Genomic DNA, 13,165 nt, shown 5'->3' on the forward strand with positions numbered 1-13,165 from the left:
GAATAAGAATTAAAAGTTTAAACTGTACACAAAATTTCGCAATATAGTAAGGTATTCAGTGCACATAACTAGAGAAGATAACACAAGTGGCCAATAAATTCCAGAAAGTCTCAACTCCTTTTTTAATCTCTCTCTTTGGCTTGAGTAAAGCTTACAATAAAAAATAATATGTTCAACAGTTTCAAAGTCCTGTTCACATGAGCAAGGATTATCATTAATCAAATTAAACTTAAACAAGAAACTTTTAAAATTACCGTGACCAGTAAGAATCTGGGACAGCTTATTGTGAACTATATTAAAGTACGATTTAATAGTTCATTAGCTTCACTGCTAGAAATTTCTCAGTAAAAATGGCTGAATAGCAATTTATTTACTTATTGCTTTATCATATTCAACAAAAATTGCCAAATAACCATAAGAAAATGATATTCAAATTGTTAATTGTGAGAAGAATCGTTTATTGATTGTTCTTACCTAACGCGGTTTAACAACTAGAATTTTATCTTCGCCAACTAAGCCCACCTTGTTAAGCCATTTTGTTCCATGCAGTGAGTGCATGTTGTAGCTGAGAGAAATCATCGGCCAATCTCATGAAAGGCTGATTGGAAGTTCGAATCCAGCGTTAATACCACAATATTTCTTCCAATCCCTACCGTAATTTCAGATTGTGAATTTTAACAGTGTGCATTGCTGCAATGATTTGGTTGTTTGATTTTTTAATGTCTAAATGGGAAGTTATTATAATCATTTAATAAACATATAAAAAAATAGCACAAGTTAATTTAATAAAATTATGAATGTTTATTTAAAAATGTTTAAATAAAATTGAAAATAAAAATATTAAATATTTAACCCTGAACACGTCAACTGAGAATTGTAAAGTCACTTTTGGATGAAAAAGTACTTTTTCTGGTATTTTCTTCTCGCTTTGTAAGAGAAAATAAGATAATCATAAAGTTAAAGGAACTAGCCTATAAATTAAAAATTAAGTTAAAAAAAAATCATATATGACACCTTTTCATTGAGATAATGTGGTATACTTGTTATAAAAACTACTTTTCGAATGCCTTGTCTAATTTAAGACCATTGTTTACAAATACGAAAGATATAATTGTTTTTATCTAAGAGCTATTTTCAACATTCATACATTTCCCCCCTTTTCTTTTATTTGTGTACTTGGTGAAATGACAATAAGAAATTTTCGATGCAAATTGCATCAGAATAACTACACGAGTTTACATTTCTCACTAAACTTCTTGTAAGTTGCTTTATTCTGGGGCAACTAAATTATCAATGAAATTTTTTATCGTTTCTTCAGAAAATAGATCAGTTATTAAAAATTTAAGTAAAATGACTGCTTTATTCATCATACTAAATCAAATGAATTTTTCCGTTTGATCCATCCTAGAGACAGAATGAAACCTCACCAGGAGTTTGGAATGAAACCTTACAAGACTTCGGCATTCCTGAACAAATTCCCAGCAGTTACAAAATGTATGTATTTAGTTGTGTAATAAGGATACCTATATTTTAATTTTTAACATCTGTCAATTGTGTTAAATAATTTTATAATATTTATTTTCTATCCGATTCCGCATTTTTAAGCCTAATTCGTCTCAACATTTTCTTTGTTATTTTTGAAATATAAACTAATTTTATTTTAAAGAATAGGGTGTGTATATTTCCTAAACTAACTGTTTTTACTTTAAATTGTATCTTAAAAATGATTGAATTGCATGTGTACCATATCTTTTTGCTATTAAAAATTTAACTGTATCGGAATGTTAAAATCATGGCAACTACTTTACACCAATTAGTGTAAAAGAACGTTCTTGGTTTTTGTTTAAACGAGAAATTATTGTTGGTTCTTCGTGGAGTGAAACACCTTGAACCAAGAGTTATCTGTGATTTTTTAGAGTTATTTGTGTGTAGGTATTTTGGGTTTACTAAGTTTTAAACAGTATCGTAAAAATAACTTAAATGACTTTAATTTGTTCAATATCTTACTGTTATTATAAATTTTAGTGTTACTGAATATCAAAATATTGTCAACATCGAAAGCAGTGTAAAGGAAAATTCCTGTTGTTTCATTACATCAAGAACTGACTTTGGATTTAATTACACCAAGAATAATGAGCGGTGTTTCGGTCACCATTTTGGTTGTAAGGTAGTTGCCATCATTTTTGGTATTAAGATACCCTAAAATTTTATAATCTGGATTAATCAGCATTGTTTACACTAAGTTTGTCTGAACTCTTTTTTTCTATACTTTAAATCTTTCATTATATAGGTGAAAAAGATTTTGCCATGAAAAATTTCTCATGCAGCATAGCGTCCTCTTAAGCTTATTGAGTAAATATAAAAGAAATTGAATCCTCTTTCTTCTTTTGCTCGGTAAGTATAATATTGTGGCATTGTAGACTTGGATTTAATTACACCAAGAATAATCTGTGGTGTTTCACTCACCATTTTTGGTATTAAGATACACTAAAATTTTATAATCTGGATTAATCAGCATTGTTTACTTTAAGTTTGCCTAAACTCCTTTTTTTTCTTCTATACTTTAAATCTTAAACTACTTATGCAGATGGAAGAGATTTTACCATGAAAAGTTTCTTTTGCAGTACAGCGTCCTCTAAAGATAATTGAGTAAACATAAAAGAAATTGAATTCTCTGTCTTCCTTTGCTCAGTTAGTACAATATTGTGGCATTGTAGACTTGGATTTAATTACACCAAGAATAATCTGTGGTGTGTCACTCACCATTTTTGGTGTAAGGCAGTTGCCCTCCTTTTTAATATTAAGATACACCAAAATTTTATAATCCGGATTAATCAGCATTGTTTACTTTAAGTTTGCCTAAACTCTTTTTTTTTCTATGCTTTAAATCTTAAATTACTTATGCAGATGGAAGAGATTTTACCATGAAAGGTTTCTTTTGCAGTACAGCGTCCTCTAAAGATAATTGAGTAAACAAAAAAGAAATTGAATTCTCTGTCTTCTTTTGCTCAGTTAGTACAATATTGTGGCCTTGCAGACTCGGATTTAATTACACCAAGATAATCTGTGGTATTTCACTCGCCATTTTTGGTATTAAGATACACTAAAATTTTATAATCTGGATTAATCAGCATTGTTTACACTAAATTAGAGCTCTTTTTTTCTATACTTTAAATCTTTAATTATATAGGTGAAAGGAATTTTGCCATGAAAAATTTCTAATTCAGTATAACGTCCTCTTAAGCTAATTAAGTAAATATAAAAGAAATTAAATCCTCTGTCTTTTTTTGCTCAGTTAGTATAATATTGCGGATTTGTGAACTTGTCTCACCCACCAAAAAGTAAAATGAATTTGGCAGCGTATGAATTTTCTGGAATTAATTTTCACAGAAACAGGTGGTGAAAAAGTTTTTAAAGACTTTAGAATCAATTGAGTCACAATTAAAAAAAATTTAAATTTGGAACCTAAATTGCTGGGTTTACAGCATTGTCAAATTGAATACGTGCTGCTTTAGCAGATAACTTAATAATTTGGATATCGAGATGTTTCAAGTGTCGATTTTATCTGAAAGACAAGGAATCAAACCTTGAAGAAAAGTTTCCAGTTAACTAATTGAGTGAAAATAAGCAATTTTATTTTAAAATTACTTCTTAAAATGAGGAATTGGCGGCTTTGTCGCAACGTGAACGTGACTTCTTTCTAGCAGGTAGTATACATATCTCTTTGCTCGCCAAGATACAAATATTTAACTGGTTTTGCATCGAGATATTATTTATGATCCGATTTTTAATTGTTGAATTACGTCATACAATATAAATGATACATAATAATAATAATAATAATAATAATAATGATAATAATATAAGACTTTTCAGTTCATATAGCTCACTTGTTATACTAATGACGTGATTCATTCAAAAGTTTTTTCATTGTTCCAAAATTTTTAAAATTATTTCGCAATGAGTGATGTTTTTAATACCACTTTTGTTTTATCTGAAAAATAAGCATCAAACTTTTGAGAGACATAACGATTTTTAATAATATCGATATAAAGTACCTAGTTTTTAAAATTTGAGCTTAAAAGGCCCAAATGGTTACCTTGTAAGCTTGAGGATGTGACTTCTCCATCTGACAGTTGAGGATGTGACTTCTGCTGATTTTATGAACTATTTTTAACCACGAGAAGCTTGTGGAGCTATTTTTATCAGAGAGAAAAAGAAGATGTCAAGCATTCTGTAAGTATCATAGATTTTCTAATTGAACCAAAATACGTAAGAAGTAATCCATTAGTGAGCTTGTCAATTTGTAACCGGCTGAGTTGACTTCAACTAGACCGAAGATCAGAGTACTATATATCTCGCCTGATTCCAGATTTTAACTGAAATGAAAATTTTTGCTGCAACTTCGCTCGAAATCTAAACAAATGTCAGTGTTTAACATGGTTTTTCGAAAATCTGTCATTAGGGAGAATGCAAAAGTCACTGTTTAAGTGCCTTACACTTAAAGCAAAACGATGATTTTAAACTATAAATGTCATCTTACCCTGAAGAATTATCTGGGCTTTAAAACTGACAAATAACTTAAATAAGGATAACGTAAGGTTACGCAATGGAGAAGTTCTCTTTCAACAATTTGCTTGAGTTTTGATATTTTGAATTTTTTCTTCTTTTTTTTTTTTTTTTTTTTGAGTAATTGAAACTTCTTAGGTTTGCCTGCACTGACATTTTCTATACTTTAAGTTAGTTTTGTTCATTACAGAAAACTAAACTTCTAGAATTTAAATCTTTATTAGCTAAATGTTTAGAACCCTCTAAAATGTTTGCAAGCATATTTACATTTTCCCTTTTGAATCGCCTGGCTAGAATTCTGAAATTAACAAAAATTGAAATCAATATTAGGTTAATTTCTCATAATATATCTCTATTCTCTAATGTTATAAATCATTTAAGGTTCTTAAGTGTCTTCTATTCAACTAAGTATTTAATAATGAAGATAAATGCAATTTAAAGCATGAAAAGGTATCCTAATTTATTCTATTTTCAACTAAGAAGTTTTGAGAAATCTAAAGAAAGTGCAAAGATCATATCGACTTGTGAAAACAACGATACCATTGTTCTACAGTAGTCCATCTACCTGCCTTAAGTTAACAATCCAAAGATCGCAATCATCGGTTCTAGATAATCACATGACCAAAATGTATCGCCATATTTATCTTTTGAATGGTAAGTTACTGCACAGGCTAATCACATAAAAAGAAAATATCACCGTATCACTTCTGTGCGGAGGTACGCATGATAGGAGTTGAATATTCAATAAAGAAAAATAAAAAAAAAAGTCTTGTAAAGCTAATGTATTAAGACAGATAGTAGCTTGATTTTGTTTTCTTTACAAATCGTTATCTGTCATTATTGAAGAGATAATTTTCATTTTCTTTCTCAAATCGTTGATGGCACAATAAAAAGATTTGAAATGAAACGGTAGGGAAAAATCCTTAGGTCTATTTTCAGATTGAAAACTTTTTCTTTTGACTCTTCAAAGACTTAATCTGTAAGTAAAGAAACAGGAAACAAAGTACGTTTCATAATTAATATTTTCGGAAATATCACGCAAAATATTGATGGCTAGGTAGTAAAGAATCTAAAATTACATACGAAAAGATGCGTTTTTATTTTTTTGTGTCTCAATTGGTTAACCCTTTGACGCAGAATTTTCATTAAATACATTTTTCATATTTTTTTTATTATTTTGTATTAATTTGCTTCAAACTAAGAGAAAAATATTACACATACAATTTTAATAATTTTTGGTTATGAAATAGGGATAGAAAGGCACTGATAGGCACACACGTGTCATAGGCCCATACTTGTCGAAGGACACACACGTGTCCTTTGACAAGTATGGGCTGACGACTCACTTCCAAAGAATAATTTTTCAAATTCGCTCTTACTTGAAGTTATTTAGATCTAAGATAAACAGTAATTCCTCATTGAAATTTCTTTACTTTACAAAATCAATTATTTATACATTTTTGAATATGAATGAAAAAAAAATTCAAACTACTTTCTTTGGATTTTATATTTCAGTACAAATATAATTCCGATAATCTAACAGATTTATTTTTGGTAACTATTATACTGTTTTTTATATTTAAAAAATATCAAAATATATTTTTATTTGTAATTAGAATGTCCGAAAAAATATATATATAAAAGAAACGCTGGTGTCCCCTCTGCGCCAAAGGGTTAATATACATTTCCGAATGTTCGGTAAATCTTCTCAAATCTGGATAAGTTCGACTCTTCAAATACTTAATCTGTAACTGAAGAAACAGGAAACAAAGTACGTTTCATAATTAATATTTTCGGAAATATTACGCAAAACGTTGATGGCTAGGTAATAAAAAATCTAAAATTATGCGTGTAAGGATGCGTTTTTATTTTTTGTGTTTTAGTTGTTTAAACCCTTGACGCGGACTTTTCATTGAATTCATTTTCATATTTTTTTATTATTTTGCATTAATTTAGTTCAAACTAAGAGAAAAATATTAGACATACAATTTTAAAAAATATGTATAAAATTGACACCGGTGTCCCATCTGCTTTAAAGGGCTAATAAACATTTCCGAATATTTGGTAAATCTTCTCAAATCTAGATTAACACGTTCACGCCGGGAAAAGTGAAAATACTGGTATAAGAACTATTTCAATATTAGATAATATTCGGGAGGAGTTAATCTATTCTCAACAATAACAATTCACTGTAAGGAAATTTATCACGGCGAAGAAGCAATTCAATATAAAAATTGCATCCGTTAAAAACAGTTGGTAGTTATGGGTTTTTATTATTCCCGGAAAAAAACTAAAAAATGAAATTTATTTGTTACCAGTTTTTACTCCCGCGCGACGCCAAGATGAGAAAATCTAGCGTGACCCCCCGGTGGGTCACCCCGGCGTGAACATGTTAAGTTCGTTTAACTGATTTATTCGTTAATTGAAAAGATAAAACAAACAAACAATGTGAGAGATTTGGGAATAATATTTGAGGAAATATCAGCAAAATATTGATAAATCAGTTGAAAAAATTAAAATTAGGTATGAAAATATGTGTTTCAATTGCTTAATTTGGATTACTTTACCAGAACTTTCCAGGACACATAACAATTCTTTTCAAATCAAATTCATGTTTTTTTAAAGGACTTGTTCTTTAAATGAAGAAACAGAACCATGAGAGTTTTTTCATAATCAATATTTTCAGAAATATCACACAAATTAATGTTTTCGGAAATGCCACATAAGTAAATATTTTTGGAAAAGTCGCTTTTGTTGAAAAAGAATTCCGCTTCTGTTGGGGAAACGTCACGATCGAATAACTCAGCTGAATAACTGACGTAATAACTCAGCTGAACGCAAGTAGATTCTAGAATATTTTGGCATTGAAACGATCAATGTGCTGTTACAATGATTCCTACACGCCGTCTGATCTGTGATTGAGTTATCAAAATGAAGGTAGGACGCCGAAAACACCAAAGGTGAGGGGGAACTAGATTATTGAAGGAAAATAATTTTCAAAAAAGGCAATTTTTAAAATTTTGTGAAAAACGGCATAATATTTACCTTTTGGACTTATAGCAAGTTTTTAATCTGAAAGAGAAAAACAAAAGATACAAACATTTATTTATCTTTTATGTTCTCGTTCGGATTAAAAATTTGATTAAATCAAGTTTTAGTTCATAAAAAGACAATAATAACAAACTGCTCTCCATTAATTGCCCCACTAAATAGCTTACAACGCTTCCATTCTTGTCAAATCAATTATGAAACATTGAATATAGAAATAAGACAATGCGTACACGCTACTCATGCGTTCACACACTAAATACAATTTTATCAATTAACATTTTCTTTTTAAGAAACAAGAAAATGAAACTTTTACTTGCGTCTATATTTTTTAAAGAAAGAAATAAAACAAGCAGGAAAGAGGAAGAAAAAGATAATTTGGATAAACTGATTACATAAATCCTGACACAAAAAAATGTGTGACTAATACAGCTAGAATCTTGATCGATCGTTTCTCATGGGACCATTCATTTCAAAAGATAGATACGGGAAAAAGACGAATGCTTGTCAACATAAAATAACAAATAATGACTTGAAAATGTATGAAAAATAATAAAGTAATGAACTTGAAGAATCTCGATCGATCGTTTCTCATAAGAGCATTCATTTCGAAACATAAATACGGGAAAAAGACGAATACTTGTCAACATAAAGTAACAAATAATGACTTAAAATGTATGAAAAATAATAAAGTAATGGACTTGAAGAATCTCGATCGATCGTTTCTCATGGGACCATTCATTTCAAAAGATGGATACGGGAAAAAGACGAATGCTTGTCAACATAAAATAACAAATAATGACTTGAAAATGTATGAAAAATAATAAAGTAATGAACTTGAAGAATTTCGATCGATCGTTTCTCATGGGACCATTCATTTCAAAAGATAGATACGGGAAAAAGACGAATGCTTGTCAACATAAAATAACAAATAATGACTTAAAAATGTATGAAAAATAATAAAGTAATAAACTTGAAAATTAATAATTAAAAAACTAATTTTAATTAAAATAATTATTCCGAAATATTTACTATGCAAACCAAAAATGAATAAACACATATATTTATTTAAAATGTTTGAAAATTTTGGTTGGGACATGCTTTTTTCTTTTAAGTGCAAACAATAATTTTTTGACATTTTTTACAGAGCGCTGCTCATTTTCTGTAAGTTCAAGTGAATAAAGAAAGTTTCTCATTATTTCAATGGTTTCGAGACCTTGCGCATAGCTTGCACTGGTTGTAGTTTCATTTCGCAGTCTTTATCGGTATCACTTTGCACTTCTTCAATTTCTTGAACTGGCAATACCACAGGTTTCAACACTTTCCTCGACTGATGCACATCAAATGTGCTGTTTGAAGCGTTGTCTTTAAAGTGTGATAATTTTTTTCCTCGCTAATATCAGGCATTACTGCTTTTATTTTAAACGTTTAAAAAAAACTTTTAATATTTCTTTTAATTTTTGCAGAATTTTTACTAATTTTAAAAATGATCCAAACGGGTATTGTTAATATTATAAGAATATCATTTGTGGCGGGATCGTTAAGCTGTATACGAAATTTATAAATAAAATAATTTTAATGGGTAGAAATGCATAAACATGGCAAACGTGATGCTTCATCAATTAGTGATCACATTTATGAAATAGTTAAAGATTGTCCTGAATGACAATGATAGCATGGGAAAAATTTTCTCCAATAAAATTTTGCACTTGCTTAGAAAAATAAAACTAAATTCAGAAGGGTCAAATTACAATTCTTAAAAGCTAATTTAGCATTAAAAGAAGTCGAACAATTTTTAAAATAAATCAATAAATAAATTAATAAATAATTATAGTAAATAAATAAACAAATAAATAAATAATAAATAAAATTAATTTTGAAATAACGTACTAAAATTTTAACCTCCTTCTGTTCTTAATAATAATTCAAGAGTTCTTTAAATTTGCAAAATTTAACAAAAAATGCCACAAAAATTTCCCCTTTGTTACTATAATAACTTTTAACATGTCTAGTGTTTCAGATCAAATTACACATTTTCATGCATAAATAAACGAAGTCTCAATGTACTATGTTCTCTGATTTTCCATCTATTGTGAGGCCTCTTTCAAATCACAAATTTTCATGCACAAATGCATGTTTGTTTCATGTACTTTCCAGATTATTAATTGTCCATTGTGAGATTGTACACTGAAGCAGAGCTCTTCCGTGAAGAGTAAGATGCTCTACTTACCTCGTCTCTATCGAAAATGCTCTTTTTGCCCATTTCTATGGGTGGTTTCTTATCAACAAAACACGAACCATCTTTCTCCAGTTATAGAAACCCACATCGTGGAGTCAATTTTGGACAGTTAGAGTTGAAACTATATGGTACAAGAAACCTTCTGAAGGTGCTGTTGCAGTAAAGTATAGCATCCATAGTGAGGTTCGTTCGGGCCGTTAGTGTTATATACTGTTACTTATTTTGTGTTGTTGCTCGCGTATGACCTTGTTCAGATCGCTTCGAAAACGGAAGACACTTCGACACTGCTTGTTACCAAGAACCGATTCCATAGACTCCAAATGACACTTTGTTTGAAAATGACGCGCTACAATAGTGACCCTCCTGGTTACCAATTCAGCTATGTCAAGTTGCTGAGCGGATGCGTAGCATTCGCGGTTACAAACATTCAACGCGTGTAAATCGTTTTTAATCTAACTCCCATAGAGCAAATGCACGCGGTCGCACGCGGTCATTCTAAATCTAAAATGTGTACTTTTTTTTAGTCACAAACAAAATTTCAATATTCCCAGATTTTTAAACGTTATAATTTTCATTTTGAAACTTTTCCACTTCCTTTTCTTTTTAACGTTGCTGATTATATGGTTGTGTCATGCTGAACTAACGAGATCTCCTAATAGTTTTGAGCAAAGTAATTTCAAAGCAAGCTTAGTATCTTTTTGATATATATATTAATGCAGAAATTTAATTTCTGCGTGATTTACAATGAATTGAAATAGAATTATCTATTTTCATGCAAAAAAGTAAAAGATCCAGTTGAAACCATTCCTTGAATAGTAAGGCGATTGAATTTTTATTTATTTTAAGATTATAAAATTCGTTTAACTAAAGATTCAATGCAATTTTTAGTAAATATTTATAATTTTTTACTATTCTATTTGATAATAGTCAAAAATTTTGAATTGTAAGGTACATAATTTTTAACATTATTTTGCAGAATGTAATTTTAAGTGGCGAAATACAAAATTTCAGCGTAATCGGTCAAATAGTTCTTGAGAAATCGAATTTTTAAAAAGTCGGCTTTTTAAAACTCGATTTCTGAGGAACTATTTGACCGATTTGTCCATAAAAATTACCTTAAGCTTCAAATAAGCAAATTGTGATTACTTGCGGAGCACCTATCAGAGTTTCAAGGAACCCTAGGTTTCCAGAGAATTCAGGTTGAAGACCTCTGTTTTAGAGTTCATTTCCTCTTAATGTTAATTAGAGATTCAATATAGCTTTGCTTAATTTCATATGAATGTATGTCCTAAACAGCATTTTGAAAAGTGTTATCTTAAATAATTAATTCACAAGAAAAACATGTATTTATTTTGGTGAAACTATATTAGTTTGTTGCTAGTTTATAATAGTGATTAAAACTATGATTGGCTATACTTTGAAAACAGAGAGCAACCATTCATGCAACGTGAAAAAAAGTCATTTGTTTTTATCTAGTTGAATTTAATTGGTTTCACATTGAAAAGGGCGGAGAAAATGTTATCGCTCAAGCTATCATTTTTCTTTCCTCCTTCATTTTAGTTTAAAATATCATTCAAAACCCAGACAGTTATATCAGATTTCATTCATTCTTTTTTATTATTTCTTTTTTTATTTTTCAATAATTTTTTGTTTTGGTCGCTAAACTTATTATCATGATTGTGCTGATAAATATTCTTTAACTACATAGTAAATAATAATGATAAAAAAAACTATTTCTAGTTTTTAATTTGTTAGTCAATGATTTTTAGCTGCTCGTTAATCTTGTGTTAATCATTTTTTAATTGTTGTCTTAATCACAGTTGAAATTCTTCTTTCAAGCTGTAATTTTATCCATTTAAAGATTAATAAAACGTACTTAGGTCGATAAATTTTGTGAAATGTTTTTCTTAGTAAAATGCAGATTCATAACAACTACGCTAATACGCCTTAATCATGGAAATCAAATAACTACACATTTTCTTTATGAAATTGGAAATAAGATCGATGTTACCTTTAACCATATTAAGGTGTTAAATTGATTTATATTCGTATTTAGTTTATCCATAATATCGAGTAATAATGTTTAATATGGTGTAATTTGCACGATAATATACTTGGATCATATTAGGGTTATGGCAAGTTTGTGAACGATACTGCTATGGTTCAATTTTATGGTTCAAGTGCTCCAAAATTTCTGATAGTTGAACACTACTGTTATGTCTTATTTACTTAGAAATCGGGTGAAGTTAGAGAAAATAAAATTAATGTAACGCAATATATACTTTTTATGTAAGTGAATTTCGTATTTTTTACACTTGCATTGTTTTTGATGCTCTCAATTTGGCATCAAAACTGTCAACTATGCACGGAGAAAAAAAAAAGGCAAAATTACCACACTGTATGGTAATGACATTTCTAATAAAAATAATAAACAATAATAAATTAAGTTAAAGTTTACCGCATTTAAACTTTACATTCGGCAATTTTTCCGTTAATTTGGTAACAGGAAATTCTAGTTTTAAAAATTTTAGTTCTCATTATCACACATTTAGTAAAAATTACAAAAACTGAAAACTAAATTAATCCAAATAAATGCTTTATATGCCATGCTCTAATATATCATGATAAAATTCTTATATTTTATCACATTTACCAAATTTAATCATATGTTATAAGCCATATTTTATTGTTAATTTTTTCCTAAATCATTACCAAAGCGCTTCAGTAAAAATTATGGAGCGTTTTGGTGTTCCCATATAGCCATAAACACGGTAAATTTTACCATATTCTGATAGTTTTGACTATAAAGTTTTTCTTAGTGTTGAAAGATGACAACTTTAATGTTCTATTTATTGTGAGATAAGGTGAAAGTTTGCATATAAATTGCGATGTTTTGGCTTAAAATTTCTTCTAAATGTGATTCCGATTTAGTCTTCGATATGATTGAAATAACAAATTTAAAGATCATTATGAATTTAAAGAAAAATTACATCGTAGAAGAGAGATTACTTTTAAAAATATATTTAAAATTCAGCAATTAGTCGATAAAATAGTCTCAAATAGCTGATAAAATAGCTAATTTTTTGTTAAGCCTGAGAGACTCGGGCCTAGGGCCACCGCATTTCTGGGTGATTAGTGACTGACTAAATGTTAAAAATAATTTCCTTTTGTGTCGTTTCTAAAGAATTACCAATTAGAATTATGAATTAACAGAAATTGAATTAAGTTTAAGTTCAAATTTACTAACATATAATTTTTTACTTACATGTTAAAAATAATTTCAAAGCACTTCGTAATTAAACGACATGC

Source organism: Parasteatoda tepidariorum, chromosome 11, assembly GCF_982258835.1.
Source record: "Parasteatoda tepidariorum strain Cologne lab strain chromosome 11, Ptep-v5.0, whole genome shotgun sequence".
Classification (NCBI taxonomy): domain Eukaryota; kingdom Metazoa; phylum Arthropoda; class Arachnida; order Araneae; family Theridiidae; genus Parasteatoda; species Parasteatoda tepidariorum.